The following is a 16,939-nucleotide window of genomic DNA, read 5'->3' as shown; positions in this document are numbered from 1 at the left end:
TGAAAGATCAGGGAGATCATGTAGTTAACTAACCTCTTTTACAGGTTAAGACAGTGAAGCTCAGAATAGTGAGTGATTTACTCGAGACCATGCAGCTAGTTAGTAACAGGGTCTGGACTTGAGTCCGATTCTAAAACTTCCCCGATTGTGTAAACTCCTCCATTATTTTTAGTTGAATGACCTTGGCTGAGTCTTTTTCTCTGAGCTTCTATTTCTTTTTTTTTTGGGACAGGAATAATCATAAAAAATACCATTATTCATAGGATTACATTAAGGCTAAAATAGCATAATGAGCACGAAAGTACTTTTTGTAAACTCTTTATAAAATGCTATAAAAACTTGAGGTATTATTGTCTGAAGAAACTCAGCAAGATTGTGGGAAGTCACCAAACACAACTAAAGTAAAAGGTATAGTTAGATTTAAGGACTCTTAGAGCTTATCTAGGTTAAGAACCAAGTCATTGAAGACTTCCTTATATATCTGATTTAAGAATATTTTATGATATGCATTTGTAAACTTCCCATGCAAATAGGATTTTGACCATCCTTGAAAGAGAATGTCTCATCAGAGGCCCAAATAGTCCGCGACCAATCCACAATCCAATTTATTAGAAATGATAAGAGACTATTTGGTTGAGCTGTACAGCTTCATTTTTGCAGGGCTGGGTTTGAATCCTAGGATTTAACTTTCTTTCTGGGGTTAGCAGGATGAATGGGGGAGGGAAGGCTGTGGCCAGATTTGGGGCAACCTGGAAAAAAACTACAATGTGTATGTAACCAACTTCCCCTTTCTAGATTTGCTTTTCATTTTGTGATGAGAGCTGAGGAGTTAGACATTGTAATGAGTGGATTGCAGGAAAATGCTTTTATTCCCTGGAACTGCTACTAAGCAAGGCAACAAAAGGTCAAAGTACGTAGGAGGAAGGACAGGTGGCCCCAGGGAAGACTGGGTGGAGCTGACATTTTCACCAGACTAAGTAGAATTTTGATGGTCTCATGATTCCTGAAAACTACAGGCAACATTGCAGTTGCATTATGTAACAGAGCTAATTTTTTTTTTTTAATGGCCATATCTTAAAGAGAAACTCACTTTAAAATCCCCTCCCTTACTCCCATGCATGTTTAATAGCCCAGATCTCGAGACTGCTAAGGGTGTGAGTCTCACCATATTCATCCTCTTCCCACCCCCTCTCAAGGTCCCGTAGTCCACCGACTCCCCCAGTAAATGCACTTCCGTTGGTTAATAATGTAAGTGATGGAGGAGGCTTTGTGAGAAGAGGCACCGTGGAGCAGATAGAGCTATGGAGTTCGTAAATCCGTGACAACTCAAGGTTGGGTTCTGGAGCATCTGTGTGGATGACGGGCCTGCTCTGGTCTAGGGGAGGGGGCACGGACTCCCTTCAACGAAGCTGTGGGCCAGGCTACCTTTTCCCCACCGAGGCAGGCTTCCATGCAGGGGCCCCTCCTTGGGTCAAGTGCACTTTCATTGCCATTTCAGGGAGGTTACCACATCACTCTACACTGCGTCTGCCCGGTGAAGCTGACCTGCATTACAGCTTTCATGATGCTTGTCACTGAAAAGAGGTTTCAGCCTCAGGAATAGCCTTAAAGAGGCCTTTTAATTCCTCTTAGGAACTCCACCTGCAACTTGGGATCGTGGCAGGGTCACCTCATTCTGACAGCAGAGGAGAGCAGGAATCTGTTCCCGACTTCTCATCAAACCCCTGCTTTTGGGAAACGTTGCTTATTGCTTACTACAAATGCATTGCAAAAACACGAACCCATGTCAAAAAATATATATGATAGAATCAAATCTATGCAGCACTGAGTCATTGATCAACTGTTAAAAATTCTGCTTCTCTAAATAGTAATGTGCTCTGACTGTTTAACTTGTGGATGTCCTCAGGCCTGACTCCGTATTCTAGCAGGTTCTCTGCTAAGGCTGCATAGAATGCTGGGTTATTGTTCCGTAGACACTCTGCACACTGTATGTCCCTTCTAGCTCTTAATTCTTTTTCTCCTAACCTGTTACTCTGGCTCTCTGGAGACTCAAGCCAGTGCATCCCTCCCCTCCCCTGTAAACTAACATGCTTAAATGGCTGTATGTCACGTCATGATCGAGGGCATCTGCTTCAGGCTCCTCTTAAATCCCTTACCCAGGCTCCTCCCTTCAGTTTCATTCAGTTTCCTTCCATTCAATGGACGTTTGTCAAATGCGTACTGGTTGGAAAGCACTTGGCTAGATGCTGGACGGTGTGTGTGTCTGTTGGTCTGTCTGTTTCTTCATATCCATCCATCCATCTTCTGTCTGCCTGAAACATAACATATAAGGAGCCCTCACTTGCACAAGCTTATAGACTGGCTTCTTAACACGTCCAGCCCTTTTTCTTTCTGATATTTAAAACTAGTCACCATCAATAACAGTAATAATTACAATAACGGCAATAAAACCGGAATCTCAACCACCATCACTTTCTCTACCAAAATGAGATGAATGAAATTCAACAGGTCTCCCTGCAACATTCATTTCTCGATTATTCTCCCAAAGAAGTTGTTTTGTTCTGAGAGTTGAAAATACACTCATGATCCAAGGATATGGTTTTCACCATTTCCCTGCCTTTTCCTTGCAAAGCGTTTGTCATGGAGTGTTCTTATGGAGGAAACTGGACTTTCATTGTGAGCATGTCTTCCTGCCCCTTCCTGTCCCTCATAGAAGGGTTAATATTGACAGGGTTCCCGAGGGTAAGCCCCTGAGTGTGGACATTAAATGCTGGTTTTGAACCCTGGATCCTATATTTCTAGGTATGGGATTTATTTGGAGCAAGTTATCATCCTTAAATGTAATATGGTAGTACTAATCGTACCAAGTTCACAGGGATTTCTGGGACGATTCCATTAAATGAACTGATACATGTAATTTAGCACAGTGCCTGTATGATGCCTACTCAAAAGATATGTTGGAAAGAAAATCGGACCTTAAAGTCCTGAGTGAATGGGTGGGTAGGTGGGATGTCATTCCTTAGAAAATGGGTATATTTCAGTCACATTTAACAAATTATATTGGTGCAATCAGCTCGGTGGGTATAGATATCTCCAAAGCATGTATATGGAGTTTTCCTAAATGTGGATAGCAGTGGGTCTGAAGCCTCGTGGCTTCAAAGAGGAAGAAGGGAAGAATGCAAGGAGGGAGATACCAGTCAGGAGCTCCTGGTTATCAGATGGTCTAGAATCGGATTTGAGCAGAGCGGGGTTGTATGATAACGGAAGATTATGCGTGCACATGACTCAGCTTTAGAGGCAGCTGCTGTGGTAATGTTGGCACCCACATCTCAAATGCCAGCGGACCCTGCTGCCTCACCTGGCAGTGCCCCAGCTGGCTGTGACCACCCCTTTTTCTGAACTCACAGTGCTTTTTTGTGCCCATTAAAACATTTCTCTGACAGCTATTTTTAGTTGTTGATTGGCTTATGTTGATGCTGCTTCTAGACTAGAAGCTCAGGGACTTTCCTCTGTCTTCCTTGCCTCATCACGTGGTCGGTGGACTTGGAGGGGACGCTGCCACTCCCTTAGGTTAGGCTCACAGCTGATGATGAGATGGTAGATTCCTTCTAGTCCAGGGCCAGCGAAATCCCACAGGCTGGGGAGGCAGACTGGGGTCAGTAATTCCCGTTGGTCTCATTTTCCAAAAGTAGCATCTTTCCTCCGTTTTAAAAAGGTACGGCATTTTGCATAAAGGCTGGTAAGATGATAATGAAAGCGAAAAGCAATGAGGAAGCAAAGGTGAAGGCATCTGTGGTGAGGCCTTGAGGCCTTAGCATAGGATGTCACATTGCGGGCTCACGTGATACACTTCATCCCCCGCCAACCAAGGTTGTTGGCTGAGAGTTAACCCCCATACCCACCTGCCCCTAGGCTTGCCCGTCTTGGGAAAACCTGACTATGCATCTGCACAAGGGCCAACCCTCTTCTCCCCACATCTCCCCAAAGCCACCACTGTACTGAGCTGAGCTAAAGCCTTGACCTCTGACCCTTCAGGATCTCACCCTGGCCCCATCTCTGATGTCTGTCTCTCTCACTGTGCTGTGGTTATATAGGCTTCTTTGCTGTTCCTCAAATGTATCAATCATGTTCCTATCTCAGGGCCTTTGCACTTGCCGTTCCCTCTGCCAGGAATGTTCTTCTCCAGTTGTACATGTGGCTGATTCGCTCCCTCATGTCATTCAGGTATCTGATCAAGTCACCTTCTCAGGGAGGCTTCTCTGACCACCTGAGCTAAAGAAATACCCTGTCACTCTCTGTCTCCTCACTCTGCCCTGTCCTTTTCTTTATGTGCCGTGGGGCATCACATTATACAGGCATCCGTTTGTGGTCTGCTCGCCCGCTAGAATATATGCTCCAGAAGGACAAAGACACAGACCACTTTGCCCTTTGTTTTATCCCATTGCTAGAGCAGGACCCTGCACGTCACAGGTGCTCATGATCTTTGTGGCATAAATGAATGAATAATAAGTGATTCCCATCCATCCATGGATCCATCCAATGAACAGTGGTTGAGCATCTATAATGGGGAGTCCTTGCCTTCTAGAAAGAGGCAGTGTTGGTGGGGAGATAGATGTGTAAACACATACCAAATACATCAGCAGATATTTATGAAAGAGTTTTGCAGGTGCAGTGATAGAGCTACGGACAAGGTATTTTCTCAAACGGTGTCAGAGAAACAGCAGATAATATGCTAACATGAAACATACTCACTTGCTTAAGAACTGAAGCTGCAAATAATCATATAATATATGGGTTTCTCTCTTTCCATGTGGGTGTGTGTGTGTGAGTGTTTTGGCCATATCCGATTTGGTAGAGTTTAGAGAAGGCCATAAAGTGGCTTTGCAGTGATGTTACAGTGTGTCGGAAAGGTAAAGTATTCACAGTCTTTCACGCCAAATGAAATAGAAGCAGCTACATCTCTCCCAGGTGGGACCTGGCATTGTACAAAACCCACATATTTTTCAAGAAGAGACTCATATTTGCCATGATGCTAGAAGCTTCTAATGGGCCTCTGAGGGTTGTAAATTCTATCAAATAATTTTCCAGATACTAAGTTATTTTTTAAGGGAAGGAGGAGGAAAGGGTGAGGATACAGCTGTCCTTGGACCCTGAAATGACACTATTTTTTCACCCACATTTAATCAGTGTTCTTGAATGTTTAATGTTCTGAGTGGCACCTGTGTGAGAGGCGCCCTGCTGGAGTACAGGGCCGTCCTTGGGGGGCCTACACCATCTGTAGGTTCCTGTTGGTAAAGTTGCTAGAATTTAGTGTACCTCTTTTGTTTGTTTGTTTTAGCATTTTAATTTCTTTGCTATTTTATTATATTCTACTTGTAGCAAGTCAAATAATACTGAGGTATATAAATATATGTAAAGGAAAAGTAATATCCCACTCTTCCTCCTCATTCTTACTACTCCTTGTAATTTATGTTTCCAGTAATTTGGTTGAGATCTTTCTAGGCTATTACCTTTATTCACACACTCACATACACACCCAGGAAACTCGTTTATTTTATTTTACTTTATAAAACTGACATCATAGTACACCTATTATTCTGAAATGTGCTTTTTAAAACTTACTAATATATAAAGACCATCTTCCTTGGTCACGTTGTTTTCAGTAAGTTCTTTGTTTTCTATAGAATAGGTGTAACAACATGTGGCCACCTATTTCCCTATTCATAGGGCTTTAGGGGAATCAAGATTTTTTTTTTACGCATAACATTCAAGGTTTAAATAAACATCCTTTACATATTTTCTTACATATTGGTGCTTTTATTTTTGTTCTATTCAATAGCCTCTGATAAATGTGGTTATTATATCAAAGGGTAAGTGAATTTTTTAATCTTCAATAAGCACAGCTTGATTATTCCCCCAAATCTTGTAGCAATTCTTATCTCCCTTAGCAATATATGGGGGTGCTTTTGTCCCCAATACCATTCCCAGCACTAGATGTCATCGATGTTTTTAAGTTTTGTCAACAATGACAGCTATGACACCTCAGCCATGATACATTATTGTGGCTTTAATAGCATTGACCTGACTATCCCTGGGCTTGGACATCTTTCATACATTCATTGGCCATTTGCATTTCCTGTTCTAGAAATTTCTACTCCCATCTCTTTGCCTATTTTTCTATTGAGTTGTCTTTTTTTTTCTTACTGATTTGTAGGAGCTCTTCGAATATTAGAAATAATAATGCTTTGTTGATAACTTATTACAAGAATATAAGATATCTCATCATGTATCTGCTTATTTTAATAATTTCTATCATTTTTTTTGGTCTTGGTTAGAAAGCATCCCTCTTCAACCTTTTGGATGTGATGCCCATCAAAAATATGAGCTTGATCAGCCGGAATCTTTGGGGCAGAGCAACTTCCATTTGTGTTTTGCGGCTACAGTACAACATTTAAGGGTCTGGTGCTGCGATATACCTAAGACAGAGGTGAGGTGTAACCTGCATTAGTGTCTTCTCACGCTTTTCCATGAGTTTAGTGTAGGTTCACCTGCCAGCCACAAAACTTGTGACCTGTTATCAATGCCTGTGATGTTTCTACTAGAAAATGTTTGGGATTCGCTCAACCACAAAGCGAGACTATCAAAAGTCATGGTTACCAAAAGACAATTTAGCTAAACTGGGCAAGGTGGCTCAGGCCTGTAATCCCAGCAACTTGGAAGGCGGAGGTGGGAGGACCGCTTGAGGCCTGGAGTTTAAGACCAGCCTGGGCAACATAGTGAGACCCCGTCTCTACACAAAATAAAAAAATGAGCCATGTGTGGTAGTGCTTGGCAGTAGTCCCAGCTACTTGGGAGGCTGAAGCCGGAGGATCAATTGAGCTGGGGAGTTGGAGGCTGTGGTGAGCTGTGATTATGCCACTGCATTCTACTGGGTGACAGAGCAAAAGCTCATCTCAAAAAAAAAAAAAAAAAGGGCAATTTAGTATTGCCTAAAATCTCAAGGCTGTTTCTTACACTGGGAAGTAGGTAGAGTTCGGTGTGGGGCTCACTAACCCACTCCTTCCCTGTGGAATTACATCTCAGATTGCCTTTGTTTTCCTCTTTGGTCCTTTTCCCTGGGGGGCTCATCAGAATTGTATATATAATACCTCTGACAGCTTGGTACTATCATCCTTGAAGTCGGATTTTATAAAGAATCAATTTAATTAAAACATGTCATGTATTTTGCATCTAACACATTGTTAAGGCATAGTTACCATAGGCCCAGGCTTTAAGGACTTTAACACATCACCATGGTAATTGATTCATTTGTTCCCCTTGACAGGACTAATGTACTGTCCTTCATAAACAAGGGTGACTTCAGATGCAATGCATGCTTTTAGGTGAGCTGTTTCCTTAATGGCCAGGATAGATCCGAATGTGTAGATTTCTGGGCACATTTCCCTGCCCTTCTTTTGACTAAGCTATTATAGAAAGCCAGAATACGAAAGCTATGAGAAACCACAGGCAAGAAGACCGAGGCAGAGAGAAGTACAGTGGACATGCCCAGGTCTCATAGCACCTCGTCATACATGAAGAGTCTTTGTAGATTATGACAACCACAAACACGACGATGACAACATTAACATATGGGCTCCGGTACACATAAATGGTCAGATAGACCCATCAGCACGTGTATGTCGACATCAGTGGGATGCTGACCACTCTGGAACTGTTAAGGATAATTCAGAGCCACAGTCTGGAGCAAGAAGATTATCTAGACTTCTTCACACATTTTGTAACTGTGGAAATGGAAGCACGAGGCAATGAATTGATACTCCCAGAATTAATGTACTAATTAGCAGTAGTGTCAAAACTTGAATCCGTATGTCCTGACTTGCCGTCCTGTGTACCCTGTTGGCTGATACAATTAGTTGAAGACCAATTCTTTTTGGGGACCAGTATCTACTGGGGGGAAGTTTCCATTGCCATCTTCACATATGCCCCTTTAATCTGCCTCCCACCTCTAGAGGATGATACCGTCTTGTTTATTCATTCAGAAAATATTTCTCGGTCATTCCCTGTGTTAGGCACTCAGTACATGTTGGTAAAGTTGCAACGAACTGATTTGAAGGGTTCAGGTACTGGAGGTGGGGGCCTGAGTCAGTGCCTAAGATTTTGTTTTACCACTGGGGATAAAAGATGCAGCAGATGAAAATAAAGAAATCCCTTTTTAACAATTCCACTAAGAACATATGCTGTATAATTGAATATAAGTACAAATAAAAGGCACCTGGTACAGCTTGTTCCAACTTCTCTTTTATTAGAATCTAAGTGGTAACGTTCATTTCCGGGCAGTGTCGCTGCTGTTGGTTTTGCTTATTATTAGGAAGTTGTAGTTATTATACTCTGAAGGGAGGAGCCCTGGGTTTATAACTGCCAGGGCTGGCAAGTGGCAGAAGAACCGAGACACACGTGCTGATTGGCCTTTCATAGAGTCAGGGTGTCAGAAATCATCATTGGAGAGCGCGATGTCTTTTCCCTGCGGCTTGCTGTCACACGGGTGGATGGGCACTTTTTTTGCTCTTGGCTATAGACAGAGTATGAACTTCAGCCCGGAAGATGCTGTCTGACTCCTGGTCAGGTACCTGGGGGCAGCTCAGAGGACCACATGGTTGGGGGTCCTCTTGGACTGAGAAACCAATTGCAGAAGCACCAGTGGCCACAGTCTCCGAGGAGCCCTGATTTTTCATTATTTTAATTTTAACTGGCAAGAGTAGAATTTGTGGATGAGCATCAGAACAGAGGAAGAGGAGAAGGAAGAAGAAAAAAAAGACCATAAATTATGTAATCATTGATGGGCCAACAAAGGACACTATTAATAAACACATTCATGAGGCTTATGAGTTATGAGGCTATAATATTCTCCCAGCGATGATTTCTGCACTAAGTAATTATTGTTGTTGCTATTATTATTTGCATTTATGTGTTTGATAAAGAAGGACAAAAATCAATTTGGGGACTTTCAGTTCTTTTAAATAAGAGAGTGAAATTCTTCCTGTCTCCTCCATCCTTCACAGCTTAGCAGGAAGAAGGTTCAGGAAAACAGAATATACTTTTGGGGTTCATCTTTCCCTATTACCTTATCCGCTCAAGAGGTTTCAAGGCAAAACTGTGTTGAGTCACTTTCCCATATCCCCTTTCTTCCTGAGAGGAAGTGGGGGAAGGATACTTTCTTCCCATGGGAAGCGTCTTGTGGTGTCTTTGCTGTCTCAAGGGGACCTGCAGAAGCAACAGGTGCACAAGTAACTTGGGAACCAACTTCATGGGCAAAATGAACACTTCTCTTCCCTACCTTTGTGGGTGAGAATGCTGCCCCAAAGGGAGGGTCAAAGAAACCTGCCACAATTTCGGCTCTTATTATCTAGATGCTTTAAAGCCACATCCTAAATGCCTGATGTTTGCTCGCACCACATGAGCCTTCTTGAGAATTCACCTGTGGGCATTTAAATACAATGTACATTATTTACACTTATATATCATCTTACCATTTTCAGAAACACTTTCATAGATGTTACTTATTTAGTCATCCTATCAGCCATTAACGATGGCTATTAATCATTGCCATTTTATAGATAAAGAGACTGAGGGTCAGAGAGGTTGTATGTCTCTTAGGATTGCCAGATTTAGGATTTCTATAGGGAAAGAGGAACATTCCCATTTCACCTGGTTGGTGCCTCCAGAGTAGCAGAGCATTGACCATAGGGGTAGAGACAGGGCTCGCTTTTATACTCTACTGCAAATTCTGAATAGACACGTCAGGTTCGAGGCTTTGAAGACATTTGATGCTTGGGGCAGCTTTCTTTGAGGAGCATGGACATAGGAAAGCTGTGTTCTAGGAATGTGTTTCTGATTACTCAATATTAGCAGGCCATTTGAGGATCCCAGGTCATTTGTAACTCAGACATCAGGCAGGGTTTTCTTGTCCTGAGATCTCTAGGTAAGAAGGCCAAGCCTCCTTCCCCCTCCAAACATGTCCCATGAAAATATCACACCCTTTACGATGCCTCTGCAGGTTTCCAAAGGGCTCGAGCATCCTTGTGGTTCCCTGGGGCCTCCACATTCCTGCTCCTGCTGTATCAGTTCATCTTGGAAATTATCTTGATATTCTTCTGTAGTCTGTGACATACAACAGGGCCATGGCACTCAGCCAACTTCCTGAATTTCCTGCGGACAAACCACTTGCCCAAGATGTGTGCCGGTGTGTGTGAAGGCTTTACTGGAGTGTTGGGAAGACAGGAGAATTTACAGGTCACCATCTGGCTGCTTTTGCCACTTCGGTTCTCACACCTATTGCTTGGGATGTTTCTCTTCTCCCTCTCTCCTGTCCTCACCTATCCTTCCTCAATTCCTGCCTGTTTTGAATGCATTTCATTTCAGTTACCTCCTTTGTGTCCTTCTGACCCCTGCCTTCAGGTCTCCCCTTCCTCCCAGCCTCTCATTCAGGATATCGTCTTTAAAAAGATGGTTCCCTCCCTGGGAGGAATTGTGATGCCAACGGAGACCCTTTTTGCCATCTTGTTATTAATATGTAAATAAATAGTAAAATAACGAAAGAACCTGGTCCTGAAAGCACAATTGGTCTGAACATTATAGTAGTGACAACAATGACATTAATACCTTGGAGTCATTGAAAGTTTTCAGAAAGCTTTTCCTATACCTTAGCATATTTTATCTACACAGTAATTCCTCTTATCCCAATTTTCAGATGAGGAAACTGAGAGTTGCACAGAGCCAGGAATGTAGCGTAAGTGTCCTGACTTACCCCCCATCAGGGCAGATCCACTCGGGTACCAGTCCCTGCCTCTGCCCTGGTTGGTTTCTGAATTTCTTTGTCACACAATAAATTAGACCTGAAAATTTCAGCCATTCTCTGGCCCTCACAGATTCATAATTTCCATGGGCCTCTCTGGGCCTCAAACTCTGGGGAACTCCCTTTTTGCATTTTCAACACCCTAAATGTTCAACCAGCAGCCCCTGGTGGGCCCATGAGTCCCCAGCCTTTTGTCACTTTCTAGAGTTCCAGAGACACTGTTCCTGAAGGCTGTGGCCTTATAGAAGCAGGTTATGAAGTCACATCAAATGTGCAACCTGGTTCTTTAAAATTCAGATTAATTTTCTCTCTCCACTGGCTGCAACAGCTGACCTGCATGGACACTGTTTAGGTTCTTTTTCATGTAACGTTTCTCCAACCTGGAAACTCTTCAGCACACAAGATTGAGGACATGTGACAGCCCCAGCGAGGCAGGGGTTAAAATGATTTTACCCACAGGGTTTTATAAAAGAGCTGTGAACCAGTTCTTGGTTCCCTTTGCCATCTCTTTATGTGGCTGTCCCCACTCTTTCTCCCAAGCATGCATTATCTGGACCATTACGGAACCCATCAGCGGAGGTGCCGTGACCTTGGACTGACCTTGACCTGCCGATGCCCTGCCTTGCACTTCAATTACTAGGATATGTGGAGGCGACCACAGCCTTCTGAGCCCCTCTGAGGCTCATAGCTTTCTTAAGCCCTGACATCCTCTCAGTGGCAGTGGGTGACTTCTAGATCCCGTCGGGCTTCTCTTCTTGTGTGACATGTGTACTCATTCTGAAATGAAACTGCAGAGCTGTGGTTGGTCTCTCTTATTGGAAAACTGTAATTTTCCACTGCTTGGGCTGTTTTCCTTGGATGATGGGCTGCAGAAAGGCATAGTGAGGCTACGAAGAGATTGGTTCATTTCTTTGCAACCAGCGATGTTATTTTTTCATATTGTCAGGGCGTTGAGAGTTTTGTTGACTTAATGCTTCTGAGCCTGTCTGCATCTGTCTTTTAGACCTCATCTCCCTCATCCCTAAATTTACAATGGCTGTGCCAAAGGTTTAATGGTTTTAGTAATACTTTGTACTATTTTTACTTTCTTTTCCCCGAGCATGAATAATAAAGAAAAAAATATTATGCTTTGCATTTTAGAGGCAAAAGAAAATTAGATACCTGGTATATAATACAATCATGACATTACATAACAAGTGTTTCTCCTGGAAATGATATCCCAGCTATGCGGTTCTCCATTTGCTGTGATTCATGAAGATTTGTATGCTAAACTCATCTATTTATCAAACTCGGAGACGTATTAGGTTGAACCCTATGAATTTGCTGGTTTTGTAGATCCAAAGCATTCAAATAGCAGCAATTTCATGGGGTCCAACCTACGCCAGCAGCACAAGGCAAAATGTGACAGGAAGTAGGAGAGGCCACCTGGTCCATCCCTTGTATCTAGGCAGGATTGTATTTTAGTCATGCTCAGGAGGACCTCCTAACTCAAACTTTTTTACGTTTGTTGTCAAAGAATGAAATTCCTGATGTGGTTCTGAGTTGGTTAAGGGACTAATGATCAATATCAAAGCAGGGGACAGGTGATTTTGGAGTCAGCAGAAGTGGCTCTGATCTCTGCTCTTGAAGATCTTATAGGACACCTGGCGCATCGTACCACTCGTGGCAGGCATGCTCAGGGTTTTAATAACCTATAAAGGTTCTCTGTTCCTGTCACCTCTCACCAGCCAAGCCTGCACGTCCATGCTCATCAGACACTAGCGAAGACTGACTTTAGTTTGTAAGTTGCTTGAGATGCATCTCAGATCTTAGCCCTGAATGTGGCAATGCAGGCTGTTAAATAGCCTGCCTTGGCCACGTGAGCAGGCGAGTCTTCAAAATGAAGAGACTGAATCTGCTCTACTGAAGCAGTGGGATTTCTGGACAAAGCAAAGTCAAGGCAACAGTCTTTGGATGCTGGATAGAGTTTTCTTGGCAGATATATAAAAGCCAGATGCTCAGGGGATCTGACCTTCCTCCCAGACTCCTTGCCACGGTCCGAGCCTGTGACTCCTCCCTACTCCTGCCGTGCCTTGGCCAGTGGCTTATGACACCCAGAGGAGTCAGCTTGGAGTGTGTGTTTGCTTGAGCCAGAACATATTCCAAGCGTTGAGCTTGCTGTCCAAGAGCTTGCTTTTTTTTTTTGCCAGTAAAAGTGTAGCCATTCAGTCCTGGGTGTGTTTATGAATAGCTGGGAAGTCAGGAATTTTAGACACTGGATATCTCTTTATGATGAAGAACACAGAGGCACTTCCCCTCATTTGCCTAGAATGTGAACTCAGAGAACTTTTGGACACCGTGACATTATTCCAACATGAAAAGCACAAAGTTTAGATGTGTGACGTACGATCATAGAGATTTTTATGTAATATGTAAACTCTTTTTAAATGAGATGAAAGCATCTAATCTATAGCCCTTCACAGACTTCTTCCTGGTGCAGGAAAGTTATAGAATAATTAGCTAAATAGGAAAGATGTGAAGCTGCTGGGTGAGAGGCTTAGGTTCAGGTCATCTACCAGCCACTTGTGTGTGTGACTTTGCAGGGGCCACTCTTTCAGGGCCTCAGTTGCCTCATCTGCGAAGTGGGTTCATATGCCTGTGCCAGGATTATCTTGTGATCATAAAACACAATAGTGGGAACAAGAATGATTTGAATAAAGGACTGAGTAACCTAAAGATGTTGGATGTCTTTTACTCTGTAGGTTTGATTCTTCTTAGGCGTCTTATTAAGTAGATGTGTTTGCATGATTAGACAAAGGGCAAAAGCTAAGATATGCCATAAAAGTGAAGGTTTCTTAAAATGGATGAGTGGCTTGGAGTCCCGGCCAATTTCCTTTTTGGCCACCAGGAAGCGGCTGCAGGGACTCTGACATAAAGGACTGGAAGGGGCTCTGGGGTGGTTTGGGGCTCCTGCCATGGAAGACACTCCTACACAGCCAGCCCTCCATCCCTACCCTCCTGCAGCTGTACCGAGGGAGCTCGGTCCAAACCCAGCTTTCTGGGGTCTGGCGAAAGCCGCCACCTACTTGAGTCACTTTCCTTTGCCCTTTAACCTAAAAATTACATTTCACCGGGGAGGTGGGTGAGCAGCAGAGGACCAGCCTGCTGTCAGAGGACAAAATCAAATTTTTTTATGTGATGTTGCTGCATTGAAAGGGCCAATCTTGTGTCATGTAACATATGAATAATGGCTCTAGCATGTGATGTCAAAATTTTCCTCACGCCTCATAAATAAATCTTGCCACACCCCCTCCCCCCAACCACCACCCAAAGGCTATCCATTTTTGAACCTCAGCTTGCGTCCCAAATTAAGAATGCATTCAGAGTCAAGGTTAAAGGTACAGTGTCCCCTTTCAAAAAGCGCATGTCAGTGTCTTTGCAGAGAATGATAAATAACATTTGAAATAGGCGATCAATTGTCAAGACATCTCCTCCTCTTCCTCTTTTTTTTGCTGAAGGTCTGATCCTTTGGAAAAAAAAAAAATAGATGTTGTATTAGGCCCAGACTTGATGAAATTTTCTTTAAAGAAAACCACTTGAGTGAGATCCCTGGGGGGGGGGCGGGGGGAGGAATCACAGTCAAATAGTCCAGTGGTCCTCAAGAGTGAAGCAGCCAGATGCGGCACAGCTGCAGTTAGTATTAGCAGCATAGCCAGGCAAAGTGCTTTTTATTGCAAGAAGCATATATTCATTGGAGACCTGTCCGTGGGCATGGAGATACCAGACACGGATACTGACATCAGTCAGAAAACCTAAAATGTTGATTTGTTTGCCAAGGAGATGTGGCCTTTTCATAATCTCATGTGACCAGCATAGGTGGTTTTCAGACCTAAGAATCCAAGCCATCCTTGGGTGGCATTCCCTTTCTTTGAATCTTAAAGATTGGTCAGCAGTAAATGTATAGAGTGATTTTTCTACAAATCCAGCTTGGTTGAAAGCTCTTTTACTGGAGCAAAGCTGCTGCTTACTCCCCTTGAAGGACAGAATGCTTTTTTGTTTTTTCCATGTTACAGAGGGGTCAGAGGAAGACATAGGCAGGTCCACGGTGGCCGAGAACCAGAGCAAAGAACAGGAAGGAAATTTGGCTTAATTTTCATACAACCTCACGTGCCCCTGTCTGCTCTCTCCATCCCTCCCTTCTCTCCCCACCTCCCAAACAAAGGCAGCGTCTTTCTCAGATAATGCCGCGTGTGTCAGAAGCGAACGTTCTGGGAATGTGCACGGTGACCTGCTCTGTGTAACAGACGTCAACCCCAAACCATACAGAAGTTGCTACATCTGTTTTGGCTTTGTTCGCAGCACAGAGGGGAGGGGGCTGCACTCTATGGTCGAGGGCCAAACTACATGTCATATTTCATTACCTTCATTAGCTACTACAGAAGGCTGCATTCAAAGAAAAGGTTGGTATTAACTCTTGAGTCGCCAGCCTTTACGAACAACCGTTTTCACCTTCCTCCACCGCTTGCCGCTCTCCGTTTGTTCATGCTGTGGGCTCTGATTTAACGAAACTGTAAATCAGCCCTTAGGTCCACGATCTCACCCTTTTAACTTAAAGGAGGCGGGCTACTGTTTTATCCTAGGTAGCTACTTACAGGACGGCTGAACATCTGAAACCTATTAGGGACAAATGCTGGTGTAAACCCAATGGGGAAAGCGTATTTAGAATTAATAAAACTTTCCTCCCTTATTTTGTCCGCGGTTGTCTTTTTCTTTTCCACCTCACATTATTTCTGTGATTTAGGACGGCCAGCTCCTTTCTTGGTTGCCGTAGTGAGATAAGATCATGTTTATTGCTGCCTAGATATTTTTGTGGAACTTCTCTTGGTGCACTTTATTGTGATGACATTGGACTCACGTGTCACCACCCCTGGAAATAAGAGCCTGTTTCCCCGTATTTGTGTTGCATTTCTTAAGGCATGCTTTACAGTGACGGAAATAAAAGTGGGGGAATATATAAAGTAGATCTTTGTACTGTAGGGCCATAAAAACGGTCAGTTTCATGCTGCATATTGAATACATCATGATTCCATTTAAAAATCATCTGTGGGTAGCACATGTTGTTATTTAATCTTATGAAGAATGGCCAATTGGCCAACATAGGTCACAACACACCTGGACGGTAGAATTAAGAGTCTGGAATTTTGATTCTTCGTCCTGGCTCTGCCATTGATTTACCACCTGGCTGTAGACAAAGCTCTTGCTCTTAATTTGCCCATCTGTAAACTGTGGATCATTATATTATTACAAGGGTTCTGGAAGCTGGAACGGCTTCATTTTAACATACTTTGAAAGGCTTGGAGAAGACAATGCTTTAGAACACTATGCCATTTAGAGTCATGCACCACTCATTTATTTTCATTAATACCTATTCAAAAGATCTAAACTAGTGGTTTGCAAGTGCGGTCCCTGGTCTAGCAGCGTTAACGTCACCTGGGAATTTGTTAGAAATGCAAATTTGCAGTCTGGGTCCGACTTACTGAATCAGACACTCGGTGGATGGGTAATTTTGATGCATGCCAAAGTTTAAGAACCACCGATCAATACAGTTGGCTTCATGTCCAGGGATTAAACCCACAAAACTTTGTCAGTCACAGTAAATTGGAGAGGAAGCTCAGCTTAACAAGGATTGTACCTCATACTGATTCCCTGAAAGCCACTCTATTCCGGTGAGGAACATGGGTCCACTCCAGTTCTGACTCGTGCAAGATGCCAATGCAAAATTGGTTTTCTGGTTTTCAAGTGAGTTTTATAATTTCTCCTGAGTGTTACCGGCCTGCAGAACTCAACAACCTGCTTTGCAGGTTAGCGTTTGTGTAATGACATCTAGGATGCAGTCTAATATGCTGGCAAAGACACTTACTGTCAAGATTGGCAGCTACCACCAAAATAAGGCCATCAAGCCGACATTTGGGACTCAAGTGTCACAGGGGCAGAATGATGCCACAGAAGGCATCTAGAACATCTCTGAAGTTGGGACAATAAAATGAAGAAAGTTACTTTGCGGATTATACCTTTTGAGGTGGAAAGAGGGGAGAAATGGGAGAACAT

Source organism: Propithecus coquereli, unplaced genomic scaffold, assembly GCF_000956105.1.
Source record: "Propithecus coquereli isolate 6110/MARCELLA unplaced genomic scaffold, Pcoq_1.0 Scaffold67, whole genome shotgun sequence".
In the NCBI taxonomy this organism is placed as follows: domain Eukaryota; kingdom Metazoa; phylum Chordata; class Mammalia; order Primates; family Indriidae; genus Propithecus; species Propithecus coquereli.
Note: the sequence above shows the minus strand (reverse complement) of the source record.